Genomic DNA, 15193 nt, shown 5'->3' with positions numbered 1-15193 from the left:
TTTTTTCATAGCAACTAATTTTAAGCCAAAAGACAAAGTTTACGAAAATGAATTTCCTGATGATATCTAATTTTCACCACGATGGAAACATTCCTGTTACTGAATTTCGCTTAACACATTATGTGTACATAAAGTTAATAATGATCGCTGATGTGAGACAATCTGAGTGTACTATGGTCATAATACTCTGCTCCTGCAGCAATGGCTGAGAAGTAGCCAGTTTGGTTTCACTATGATAACCAGATCGTTACTTTTACACTAACGAAATATTATGTTTTCTGGTGAACGTACTTATTTATAACAAAATAATTAAGATTTACAGATGGTAATAGAGATAAGAAAACTTATCTTTAATGAGCCTTCTGTCAGTGGAAGAAAGGACCTTAGCACTAGAACAAAACACTAAAAGTTTCAAAAGCAATCGCTAACAGCCTTTGTAAGTTTATTGAAAGACATTCTAGACAAATAGCATGGACTATATGCATAACGTTATTTCATTGGAGCACAGACAGTTTCGGTCTTCTTGATCATAGTCAGGTGCTGGTTAACAGACAGTTACATTACAACAACCAAGTGCATTCCATGAAGTCACATATTTTAACAAATGACATTATTAAACTACTTCAATCAGTGTCCCATAAAATACTGGATACCAGTCGTATTCCTGGCCACTGATCCTTGAGTTTGGACATTTATCAAACCTATTTCATTTTATTTTTATGTATATTTATTATAAATCAGGTTTTGTGGGAGGCGCCATCCAATAAAATATAGCAGATTATATAAATTATCACTATTTATGTTAAGTTTGAATTTCAGTTTAACTGAATCGATCCAGCTACAGGTCTGACACTAAGCATAATTCTACAGATATATGAGGATAAAAATATACAGTACCTCTAATATACCTTTTTCACAACATTATAAATCGTATGTAGGATCCACAATAAGATATTCTGCTGTTATAGAAGCTGTAACACAGAGTTTCATTATGACCAAAGGCTGATCTAATGTGCGCTACAAATTAGTAAAAACGGATTATGAATTAACTTAGATTTCTCCAAAATTATTCATCTTAGTTGAATAGTACATGATTCGACCTCTGAGTCAGCAGTCCAACCATTAACATACGTATTAAGTGTATGATTGTGGGAACACCCAAACTTGAGTGCTGCTCGCTAGCACATCGTGACAGGAATGCCACCAATTGAAGAGAGATGAAATCGAATGTTATAAAACAAGCAATGGGAGACACTTTCGTACCAATGGTTTAATGTCTCCTTTGAAAAGGACTATAGTTATCATAAGGCAGATAAATTAATCAAGCAAAAATTATATAAATTTATGTGGAAATACATTGCCCCTAATGGCGACAGGAATCAACAAAAGGTTATTTATGCAGTCACTTTAGTTACGAAAACTTAAATCTCAAAATAAGTCTTGCCGTCTTGATTGAATTACAGCAGTAAGGAGGAGAATCGAAAACGAATATCTATGTGTTTACTACATTGAAGCTACCTAATTATTCCAAGGACAAAGGATAAAATAGAATGAACAGTAAAAACATAGACTCTGAATGACTGTCTTCATATTACGTAAGTTGTTCTACTGGTGGGTCTATGACTTTGCACAATATGTAAACAATGTTGGTGCAAGTGTGTGTGGAATGTATAATGAGCTTCAGTGAAATGGTAAAATCCTTATCAATATTGTCATATATGGGCTGGACTACCACTGCACCTTTCAGAGACCCAAGTACAAATTTTACAACCAAACTTCGTTTGATTGTCATTTGGCATTTCATTTCAATGTCACTGTTTTTCAATTGGTGGCCTTCTACTTACACTGGTTTGGCTCACATCTTGCCATTTACCCATGACCAACAGGAAACCAGTACAAAATCTGTGAACAGAATGATCCAATCTGGGATGTCGTTTACCGTCTTATTACTTTGGTATTTGGCCAAAGAACTGAGAAGACAAGACAGGAAGCGTATCAAGACAACAGCATCAAAGTTACTCAACCGTGTGTTGCAAGGCAATGTTTGAGCAATACACTACATAGAAAAAGAAAACTATACTATGAGGATTAGATTTATTAAATATACCGTTCTTCCTGAAAGGAAATTCATTATTAGCCCAGGAAAACCATATAAATGTCTCAATTACATATGTGGGAGGATAGGTATAAAATAAAAAGATAGCAACATAGTTCTCTTATGTACATATATTCCAATGAGTACAATTTAAATACACAATATTCAGAGAAGTAATATATTGTTCACTAAAGGCATCTACATTTAAGTAATCTTTAGCATGCATCTGTCACACAAGACATAGTCAAAGTTCACGGTATTTGTTTTTCATCATAGCATTCATAAATTGATGGTCCATTGTGACCAGAATGACAGCACCATCTATTTTCTACAAACAACGTTATTAGTTCCCACAATATTCGTTTGTCAACACAGCGCTGTCAGTGAGCTGAATTCAAATCTTGTCAATATGTGAGTATATGAACTGTTAGCGTTTTCCATCATTTCAAATGATGAACTGTTCTTTATCCAAGTGAAACTTGTATGAGACCTCACATAAAGTGCTCATTTTGGATAACTGTACTGATATGCACTTCACACAGCCCGATTTTCACTGTATAGATTTGAAAGGGGTAAGTATTGTCTATTGTTTTCTAGCTTGCACACCAATCCATGGTGTTGCAATAGATTGTATCAGTTCAAAATTACTTTAACCCCATTTTACAATATGTTCATTTTGCATACAATTTTCCACCAGATATCATAAGTGAAGAAATTGAATTCCCAACTAACAACTTACCTTACTTAAAACAAAGTGAACAAACAAGAAACAAACCCGAAACTTATTAAATTGCCTGTTATGAAATGAGCATATCTGTTTAATAAAAGACTATTCAGTGGACTCAATCATGCTACACTGCAGGTGAATGAAAATATGTGTACATTGAATATGGATGGTGAATAACTTATTAAGCACTCATTTTTTCCTCTCATAAATACATTGTAATTTCTGCAGATATCTGGACTACATCTGTCAGAACGTATACATATTGTTACACGAATAGTTTCTTGACTTTTGGAACTGGAGTGATTGGTGTACGCTCATTTCATAACATGACCTCTTAAAAGAAAAGTAATGAAATTCTGGAAAACATTATCTATTTATCTATCAACCTCTACTGAACCATATGTGAAATATCATCAAGGAGCATAGTGACAAGAATTAACATCCTTCATCTATTTGCACTAAACTGTAACTGCAATATTTGTCATGAAAGTCACTGAATCACATAGAAGAAAATATCCTTACAACAAGCGTGCAAACACACACACACATACGCGAGCGCGCGCGCGCTCTCGCCCGCTTTTATTTATTTATTTATTAGGACTGTACATCCTGACAAAATAATGTATACTAAACTAAAAAAATTAAAATGGTTTTTACACTATTTTGTGAAATATATGCAGTGGTATAGGTACACACACTGTCCACCGCACTCATTTTAGCCTGATAAGTTTGTAATTCTGTATTCTTGCCAGGTGTTTGGCTTTATTAATAAATAGAATGCAGGATTAAGTATTCTACAATAAATGGTCCAGAACACACCAGGTACCACTTGTTATACATTTACTTAGCAATAATGACCTTGGGTGCCAGCAGCATTTAAGTATTTTGTCACCTACATGCCACCTCTAATGCCTTGCTGCCAAAATAATGATTATGATGGATTCTCTTGTCTATGCATAATTACTGCTTGCCTAATTTTCTCCTCCCATGTTGGTTCGGTACAGTCATTTAGGAATTGGTGAACACCACTCATTTCCTTGTGATTAGTCTCCCATTACTTCTCTTGGTGTGCAGTTTGCCCATGTATGAAGTAAATCATGCATTATTTCTTTGAACTGATCTACATACTGGTACCATGCATTGTTTTTATGGTGATAGTAAGTTCTGATGAAACAGTTTAATTCGCTAAATACTCTTACTGCACAGTTCGCTTCAGGATGATCTTTGATTAATCTCCTTTTCTTGAAGAAATTCCTTCCACTGATTACTACCATTGTCTAAAAGAACTGATCTGCGCTGACCAAACCTAGGTATACAATCGGTTTGAACGTTTGTCATTAATGGTTTACTGGTAGCAGTATATGTCATATATTTAGAAAAAAATATCACACAAAAGTACCAAAAACCTCACTCGTGTCTTATTTCTAGATAATTGTGCACGGATTTGTAGGTAGGAAAGGATAAGTTCACATAATGTACATATGTTACAAGATTTTTCCTTCTGTCAAGGCAGACAAGTTTTTAGTAACTGGTGCACTTTCTGTCTTGAGTTATTGAAACAACATTATTCATGAAGCTTTTTTGCACCCTTAAGTACTCCTGAATGATGCCATGCATGACACGCATATCCAGATGAGTTTATTTTCTGCCTCAGCAGGTACACAAACACACCAGGCATCCAGTTGAGGTTGTCTCCTGTAAAACATCACTCCATTATGGATTTTATAGTGAGAGCTTAGTTTTTCAGATGGATTATTATGAAATTGCTTGTACACGACTTCCTAATGAGATAAGTATCTTCCACCTGAGAAATATTTTTACATAGATCCAAGATGTACTTCCTACTGGTCTCATCTTTCATTAAGTACATTTTAATATCACACCGCTGATCATTAAAAATTGGTGTATTTCTCATCTCACAGCTAAGCTCGATAAGGCGTATTCCCCTACATTTGTCTATGATCTGAACTCGCAAATCCATTATGTGTATTCCCGTGTAAATCATATTTATCTGCCGATACTGGGCATGTGACTCTCAAGCACAACGTCTGATCTGTACGGGAACACACATAACGGATGTGCGAGTACAGATCATAGACACATGGTTGACAAAATACGGAAGTTTGGGCCTAGCCGTGACTCATGCACGGATATGCAGATGGAAGGCTGACAATAAGCGGGAAATCCGGGTTGGGGATCCCGGTCCGGTACAGATTTTTATTGTCGTCTTTCCATTCTACAGCTGATGGTGGTCAGTATTCGCAATTGCGAATTCATCTGATTTATAACCATTTCGAGTCAGAGATCTGTTCAGTTGGACCAAAAGACACAGTCCATTCCCTGTAAATACAGACCACACCATTATGGAGCTATCGACAGCTTGCAAAGTGCCTTGCTGGCAACTTTCTTCGATGACTCAGTGGTGTCTTTGGCACACACGAAACCTGTCATCAGCTCTTAGCAACTGAAATCGGAACTCAAAGCTCGCGATTTAGAAAAGATTGCTGTATGGTGTGTCAGGTGGCAGTTGACGCTAAATAACGAAAAGTGTGAGATGATCCACATGAGTTCCAAAAGAAATCCGTTGGAATTCGATTACTCGATAAATAGTACAATTCTCAAGGCTGTCAATTCAACTAAGTACCTGGGTGTTAAAATTACGAACAACTTCAGTTGGAAGGACCACATAGATAATACGGTCGGGAAGGCGAGCCAAAGGTTGCGTTTCATTGGCAGGACACTTAGAAGATGCAACAAGTCCACTAAAGAGACAGCTTACACTACACTCGTTCGTCCTCTGTTAGAATATTGCTGCGCGGTGTGGGGTCCTTACCAGGTGGGATTGACGGAGGACATCGAAAGGCTGGGAAAAAGGGCAGCTCGTTTTGTATTATCACGTTATAGGGGAGAGAGTGTGGCAGATATGATACACGAGTTGGGATGGAAGTCATTACAGCATAGACGTTTTTCGTCGCGGCGAGACCTTTTTACGAAATTTCAGTCACCAACTTTCTCTTCCGAATGCGAAAATATTTTGTTGAGCCCAACCTACATAGGTAGGAATGATCATCAAAATAAAATAAGAGAAATCAGAGCTCGAACAGAAAGGTTTAGGTGTTCGTTTTTTCCCGCTCGCTGTTCGGGAGTGGAATAGTAGAGAGATAGTATGATTGCGGTTCGATGAACCCTCTGCCAAGCACTTAAATGTGAATTGCAGAGTAGTCATGTAGATGTAGATGCAGATGTAGATGTAGATGTAGATGTCTTACAGTCGTCTAGGGTCCAACCGATGAGCTCGTGAGCCCAGGAGAGGCGGAGCATGCGATGCGAGTTTTGCGAAGGCACTCGAATCGGTCGTCTGCTCCCATAGCCCAATAACACCAGATTTCACCTCGCCGTCCTAAAGGTTGCGTTCGTCGTACATCCCACATCGTTTTCTGCGTTTATTTCACGCAGTGTTGCTCGTGTGTTAGCACAGACAACACTACGAAAACGCCGCTGCCCTCGGTCGTTAAATGAGGACCGTCGTCCTTGGCATTGCCCGTGGTGAGAGGTAATGCCTGACATTTGGTACGCTCGGTATACTCTTGACACGGTCGATCTCGGAATACTGAAGTCCCTAACAATTTCCTAAACGGACTGACCCATGCATCTGGTTCCCACTACCATTTCGCGTTCGAAGTCTGTTAATCCGAGTCGTGCGGCCATAGTTACGTCGGAAGCCTTTTTACATGAATCATCTGAGTACAAATAACAGCTCCGCCAATGCAATGCCTTCTTATACCTTGCGTACGCGATGCTACCGCCATCTGTACATGTGCATATCTCTATCACTTTTGTCACCTCAGTGTAATTCCGTAACAATTTCTCTTACAATTTCGCCGGCCGCAGTGGTATAGCGGTTCTAGGCGCTCAGTCCGGAACCGCGCGACTGCTACGGTCGCAGGTTCGAATCCTGCCTCGGGCATGGATGTGTGTGATGTCCGTAGGTTAGTTAGGTTTAAGTAGTTCTAAGTTCTAGGGGACTGATGACCACTTATGTTAAGTCCCATAGTGCTCAGAGCCATTTGAAACATCTCTTACAATTTCAAGATACTTTCAGGCAGCCGGCAGTCGAGGAAATGTTTCTATCTGTTCTTTGCTGCATATACCAGCCCCCTCCGTCCCTCCACGAACCCAACTCCTCCTCTGTAACATAAGACCAGTACACTCTGTTGTGTTTGTTAATTCTTTCATTTAACTCATAACCTGGTTTACCAGACAGCACACTGAACTACCCACAGAACTCGCCTCTTCGACTAGGATTATTCTCGCTCAGGGAGTGTAGTAATGTAGGCTCACAGGGCTCCAAAGTAATGTTTCAGCATATTCCTTCTATTGTAGTTCCTTAGAAGCTATTTTTGCAGATTACGTGGGTGATTGCACGAATGCCTGTACAACGAGCTGCAGACTGCTAATTATGGACCGCTGTGTGGTAAGATATCTACAGAACACGTTACCTGGAACCTCGATATAATTTATAGATAGCTTGTCCTCACGGTAGCTGTGTATGCCGGAACTTTTCAGCAAAAATACCTTCATAACATCGATAAAATTTCCACCACGTCCGTGAAGCAACACATTATTTTCTATAGACAATTGTATGTTCATAATGTATAATTTTCACGATTACAGTGAAACGAATCCGCAAATGACACCACGACCGGGAATGTCACTTGTTAAGAACAATTTTTAAACAAATCTCTCGCTTTTTCAGCGTGTAGGATATTCACTACTTAGCTAAAATCTGGATAGAAATAAGCAGCGATTAAATGCTTTATGCTGCAGCCAGTATATTTTAATGTGTGCGATTATGTCATCAGCTGAACTTGCGTACTGCACCCAAACTTATCCGCACATGACAGCGACCGCAGGAAGAGAGGGAACAATGAGTACAAAACAAATTCTGGGAAAGAGATTTGCAAGAGCGATTTAGCGTCATTTTATTACAGTTATGATACGATTGGTCCGCCCCATGTTGCTGAGTGGTCATCGTGAGAGAATATCAATCCTAAGGCCCGGGTTCGATTCCCGGCTGGGTCGGAGGTTTTCTCAGCTCAGAGACTGGGTGTTGTGTTGTCCTGATCATTATAACTTCATCCCCATCCGGCGCGCAAGTCGCCGAAGTGGCGTCAAATCGAAAGACTTGCACCCGGTGAACTGTCTACCTGACGGGAGGCCCTAGTCACGCGTCATTTACATTTATTTATTATAAGAGAGATAAATTAATGAAGGAAAAATATATACATTTACGTCCAAATAGTTACTGGTATCCTCGGAAAGTCAGCAATGACTTAACTATTCCACCTGGTGTGCAAGATAGACAGGCGAAATACGCTCAGACGCCAAGAATAATGTAATTTCCAATTCCAAAGACACAGGTACAGTATTGCAGTGTGTGTGTTATTCCAAACTACAATGCAGGCATTGCGGCGACTACAGCTGTTGTGAAGTACACTAACTGTGTTTGCAAACCATATGGACAAAAATCATATGTACAATAGAATGACGACAGTAAAAATTTGTGCTGCACCGGGACTCGAACCCGGATTTCCCACTTATCGTGAGCGGTCACCTTTACCATTTGGCTATCCGTGCACATCTCAGGACCAAACCCAAAGTCCCATATGTCGTCAACCATGTCATGCATGTCCAAAGAAATATTATATCGTAAATAATAACACAGGCACTGCAATATCTTATTTATCCGCCGACACCGGGCAAGCGACTTTCAAGTAAAGTGTCTCGCCTGTACGGGAATATATATAATAGAAGTACGAGTACATGTTGTAGACACGTGGTTGAGGACATATGGAAGTTTGGGTGCGTGGATAATCAAATGGTTTAAGCGGCCGCTCGTGATGAGCAGGAAATCTGTTTTCGGGTCGCATTCCGTCACAAATTTTCATTGTCGTCATTCCATTATACAGCTGATGGCTGTCTATCTTCGCAACTGCGAATAGAATTAATGTAAATGAAACAGGTGGCGGCAGATTTATTACCTAACTTCGAGTTTAATAAGTCATGGCCGGCCGCGGTGGTCTAGCGGTTCTAGGCGCTCAGTCCGGAACCGCGCGACTGCAGGTTCGAATCCTGCCTCGGGCATGGATGTGCGTGATGTCCTTAGGTTAGTTAGGTTTAAGTAGTTCTAAGTTATAGGGGACTGATGACCTCAGATGTTAAGTCCCATAGTGCTCAGAGCCATTTGAACCATTTTGAATACAGTTGAATTAAATGAGGCGATGCTAAGGAAATTACATTAAGAAACGAGAAACTACAAACAGTAGATGAATTTCGCTACCTGAGCAGTTACGTATCTTGGGGGAGGGGGCGGAAGTAGAAATGATACAAAAAGTAGAATGGCATTTGTTAAAATTTAATGTAAATTTAAGTGTTAGGAAGCAGTTTCTGAAGGCATTTGTCTAGAACCAACCTTGTGCGGAAGTAAAACGTTGACATAAGCAGTCCAGAGAAGAAGTGAATAGAAGTTTTTGAAATGTGGTGTTACAGAAGAATGTTGAAGATTCGGTACGTAACCGTGTGACTAAAGAGGAGGTACTGAATAGAATTGGGGAGGCAAATTATTTATGGTTTAACTTGATAAGAAAATAAGAAACATTCTGATACATCTATTAATGGTTAATTTAGTGTTGGGAGGAAGTGGGGCGGTGTGGGGGGGGGGGGGGGGGGGTGGTAGGAGGTATGAACTGGAGTGGTAAAAATTGCAGAGGTAAATCAAGAGACGAATACAGCAAGTAGATTCCAATGGATGAGAGTTGCAGTACTTATTCGGAGATGAAGAGGCTTTCTTTTGGTACAGCAGCATGGAGAGCTGTATCAGACAAGACATCCGATTAAGTACCGCAACAAAAACATACTACAGGGACCATTAGAGCCAAAATTACTTAGTCAAGCAACATGTCAGTACATAGATTTCACGACAAAATAGGGAGTATACGAGTAAATAACACATTATGGACAAAAATTTATCATTTACTGCGAGGAATTCCTGTACCTTACAGGGATCGTGTGCCACACGGAAACCTTCCAACTGGGATTTGAGTACCCTGGGTTTATCACCCACTTGTTTCAGTTATGCTGGAAGCTTATTCAAAATGAAACGTTATGGATAGTGCACACATTTCCGGAGTGTTTCATTGTTTATCCGTCTAGTGTTAACTGAACGAATGTTGCAGTTTCTTCTGAATTGGTCAGTGTTGTGAACAATAAACCCAAAATCGAATGTTCAGGATGTTCGGAAATTCCCGTTACAAACTTCTAGGGCTTGTACTGGAAAGTGAGAAGATAACGTTCTGGATTGGAACACAAGTACTGAAACTTGCCATTTCCGTGCTACAACTATCTGAAAACATGTTAGTAAAGTGACCACGTGTACAAATAATAGATCAGACGTGACCCCGTACATTACTAGTTTTACAGTTCCTCTCATTAATAACCAAAGAAATTGCTCGTGTACTCGTTGACGGGTTCTCTTCAACGTGATGCAGTACAGCCTCTTCCAATTCGGTTGTGCAGTTTCTCCTTGGAGCTTCGCAGTTACGTCCACCCCCGTCAATCCTAAAGGCCCGGGTTCGATTCCTGGCTTGGTTGGAGATTTTCTCCGGTGAAGGACTGGGTGTTGTGTTTCCACAATAGTCATCATTTCTTGCCCATCAAAGCGCAAGTCGCCGAAGTGGCGTCAAATCGAAAGACTTGCACCCGGCAACCGGTCTGCCGGACGGGAGGCCCGTCACACGACATCACATTCACCACTGCTGACAGTGTAGGTATCCTTCCTCGAAGCCGTTGCATAATTGTGGCGAAAAGGTTATGTGGTGGAATCGGAGGCTTTGGAGAATGGCCTTAATAAAGTCGATGAGCAGCTCTTCCAATACCGTTCAGGAAGACCATGGCTATGCATTCCATAAAAACGTGGTCAACCATGTCGCTGTAACACTTACAGACGCGTGAATGAGTCTCGAACCAGATCAGGGAGGTATGACAAACATCAAATGACATCAGCCGATCCGATGTAACCAACGCCCATTGTGATTACATTGCTGCATAGCTGCCTAGCAAACATTTTTTCAAACGGCTTTAGAGCGGGCTCCTATTCAAAATATTAAGTGTCTCAATCCAGAAGTTTGCCCCTATTCAAAATATTAAGTGACTCATTCCCGAAGTTTGTGACGGGAATTTACGCACCCTGTATGTACAAGGAAAGCAGAGTTAGAATTTCTAGACACCAGAAAAACGGTGTGTACAGAGTTCGCGGACTGATGCTGCAGGTCGGTGTGGCCGCCGTTTCCACACTAAAAATATTCGTGGTGAGTGCATTGAACTACCTCAGAGTGCAACACTTTGCGAGATAATGGACTAAAACTAAGCAAAGGAAATAGATCATCGCGTTTCAATGTCAGGGACAGTGGAGATAATTTTTCTATCGAAGATAGAAGGATTATGATTGTGCAAAATGTTTAGACCGAGTTACTTTCAAGAAAACCTCCAACTTACCTGCAGGCCTAAGAATATAAAATGCTCCACATCACTGACGTTTTGGCCACCTTCTCAATCGAATTTCCTTTTTGCGAGAATTCTGTGTCAGAAACTGAATAGATAGTGTTTTGTTACAGTTAAGCGTGAATCTGAGCTCTGAAAGCCACGCACATGTGCTATTTTCTACCTTATTAGCTACATCATTTATATTACATTCTTACGACTTAGTATACCTGTTAGTGGCAGAACATTGATACGTAAATATCAAGAAGGGAACTGGACCTAGAACAGAACCCTTTGGTATCCCACACTACATGAACCCAGTCGCATTCGAACCTCTTGCCTGTTCGACCTGTTCATTTACACTGGACGATAACCTTCTCCTTCCTACTTTCCAGACACGAAGAGAAACATTGTTGAGCTTTTTCCGCAATCCCTCAACGTTCCAACTTATGCAAACGTGTAATATGTTCCACATAATCAAATACCTTTGTTTAGTCAATGAACACACCTGCAGCCCTCAACATATCGTTTAGTTCCATTAGTACCTCTCCCGACATCCTACAAAGATTCTGACAGCAAATTATGTGCACTGGTATGTGACGCTATTCTGCTATACAATACTTTTTCGAAAACACTTCTTGCAAAATAACTGGCTTCTGTTGCCTTCCTTAAGGCTTGCACTCTTTGTATAAAGTGGTTTCACTAACGAGTAGCCGGCCGCGGTGGTCTTGCGGTTCTAGGCGCGCAGTCCGGAACCGTGCGACTGCTACGGTCGCAGGTTCGAATCCTGCCTCGGGCATGGATGTGTGTGATGTCCTTAGGTTAGTTAGGTTTAAGTAGGTCTAAGTTCTAGGGGACTAATGACCACAGCAGTTGAGTCCCATGGTGCTCAGAACTATTTGAATCCTTTGAACCACTTACGAGTACATCTTTATATGAGGAAATTGACCACACCTAAAAGACACGCTGCATAGGTGATACAGGACCATAAAAGGAGCAGTTTATTTCATTATAAATCCAGTCAGACACTACAAATATTTTTCGATCTGATCTGACTAAACTAACATTTGTGGTCTATGACTTGATTTATAAGAAGATAAATATTTGAAGACTCACTGGAGAACCTTTCTGTAATTATTTCCCAGTATGGATAGGGAGAGAGTTTTGCACCTAGAGGACAGGAACACGAGATATATCCTGTTCAGTGTTTCAGACTAGTGATTGATTTTAGAATCACATAAAAGAGTGAACATTGGAAACCACCGTAAGCAGTTTCCGGTTTTTTTGACAGTTTTTTTGTTTGAGACATGAGGTCGCTTTTGTGCAGCGTTTTTAAGTATTATGAGTTCCACATATTTAAGTGCTGTATAATATATTGTTGCACGTTGCAAATTCTTCAGGGACAGAGTTTTATAGTGACTAAAATTAATATATTTCTGAAACAAGTTATATAATGTATGGACAGGTTTTTTAAGTCCTAACAATTTTCCCTCTTGGAAATAAAAATTTGTGTTAGTTGCCAATAGCGTATTTCAAAATACTTTTAACGTGTAACTGGTTTTTGGTAATACTACTTCCTCCTAATTTGATTTCGCTTAATGTTTATTGATGTGCACTAGATTAACACGTAGTCTATTAAACACAGTATTGATATTTTTTTTGATTAGAACACTTTTATATGCGAACGGGATTAATTCTTAGGTACAAGATCATGTAGTACTTGGAACAGTTTTTTTCATTTGGAAAACTTGACTTGCCCGGAGCATATTTCGTAATTTCAGAAGCTTAGGGCACACGTAAAAATGGAGTGAGACATATATTAGACTTCAATTACAGGGCTCGCTATCCATACTTGAGTATATGTTCATTTTCACAGACAGAGCCCTTAGAGCCTGCACTAGCCGAAATACAGTACCCAACTGATTCATGGAGTCCTTCCCAGGTATGCAGATTTCACAGAGATAAAAACAGTTACTAAGTTTCTCTATGAACCGACAGTAACAATAGATTAGCAGGGAAAAATCCAGAAATAAACGCTCGAAAATCCTATGACAGTGCTCCACATCCACAAACTCAGATCGTTCACTTCTCCATAACGTTATGTACCTTGAAAGTCAGATATTCTCCCGAAAGTTATATACTCAGAAGGAATCGAAATATCTGTTGGACACCAGGTGCGTCGATAGTAAAAGACTAAATTAATACAAGCCGTGATGACGGCTATTAATAGTACACGTATTTAACAAAATTGCTGTTAACCACCGTATGAGTCAGTGCTAATTGAGTTTCCAAACCAACTTAAAAGTTAGAATCGTTAAATAACTTTGTTGCTAGCTTTCCAAGAAGAGGAGCTACAGTCACAGAGCATCTAATGAGCATTCACAGCCAGTGAAACTTTTCACCATATACATGATAAATTCATTTAAACGACTGAAAAGTCCATTCACCTTACGTTTAAAGATGCGAGGATTCAGAATCACTTGTCTTAATAAAGGATTTACCGAAATACATACCAAGCTATATTATAGCACGTATGCAGAAAATATTTTTCTCGATAGACCTCGTATGCCAATTGCTTTCAAGATATGACGCCTAACATTTCCACTCATGGTAGTTGACAAACTTGTTTCTGACATCATTAGATACAATACTACAACAATAACAAGAACGTATAAAATATTAACTTGCTTAACTTATTGGCGCCATGATGGAGGACATCAAATAGAATAACCACTTCAGAGTCCCATAAGACCGTTACTACTGATTTATCAGCTGCGGGTGCGGCTTAGAACTTTGTACACGGAGGAGAAGTGATGTGGCACCGCTCCATGGATCGCCGAATTGTTTCCCATTAAGTGATGAACCCATGTTTCATCGACAGTGATGACGCTCGACAAAATGCTGTCACAGTCAGTATCGCAAGGGGCAAGCAATTCCGCACAGATGGTCCTTTGTTGCTCTTCATGGCCTTGTATTGGGCGTCGAGGGACCGAGCGGGCAGGTACTTTTGAGTATCCAACTGGTGGACGAGTGTGTCAGCATTACCAACAGAGACGTACAGTTGCGGAGCGAGGCGTTGGATTGTGATCGATCGATCATCTAGAATAAGAGTGTCCACACGTTCCAACGTTGCAGGAACGACAGCTGCGTGCGGCCGGCCGGCACTGGGAAGATCAGATGCTTTCACGCAACGTTGTTGCAATGGTGACAGACGCCTCGCTCAACGACTCATCGCGCTTTTGTCTACTCCATGGTGTCTCCGTAGACATTCTGTAAGCGCCTATAAATGTCAGCGATGCTCTGATTTTCCAGTAAAAGAAACTCAATGACAGCACTCCGTTTAGAACACATCTCCGTTACAGACGCAATTTTGAACGCTATGTATAGCGCCGTCGCCCATCAAAACCTGATTAAACTGAAGGGGTTGAAGCCAGGATATTTCACGATGTCTCACAACAAACTCCGCATTTTTCCAACCAAAATTTTTGAGAAAAAATTGTTGCATTATTTACTGAACGCCCCTCGTATAACATAGAATGAAGGAAGTCAAACCTACATTTATAGCATCTGTAAACTCAGAGATAGCTTTGGGAAATGTTGACTGTAATACACTCTTCGAAATTTTGAAGATAGCAGAGATAAAATAGTGGGAGCAGATGGTTATATACAAATTGTATAGGAAGCAGACTAGAGTTGTAAGAGTTGAAGTACGTAACACAGAAACAGTAGTTGAGAACGGAGTCAGACAGCGTTGTAGCATTTCCGCGAAGTTATTCTGTACACTGAGCGAACAGAATAGAAAACAAAGGACATGTCTGAGGGAAACTAAAGTT

This window comes from Schistocerca gregaria, chromosome 5, assembly GCF_023897955.1.
Source record: "Schistocerca gregaria isolate iqSchGreg1 chromosome 5, iqSchGreg1.2, whole genome shotgun sequence".
Taxonomy (NCBI): Eukaryota; Metazoa; Arthropoda; class Insecta; order Orthoptera; family Acrididae; genus Schistocerca; species Schistocerca gregaria.
This window is presented reverse-complemented; position numbering follows the sequence as displayed.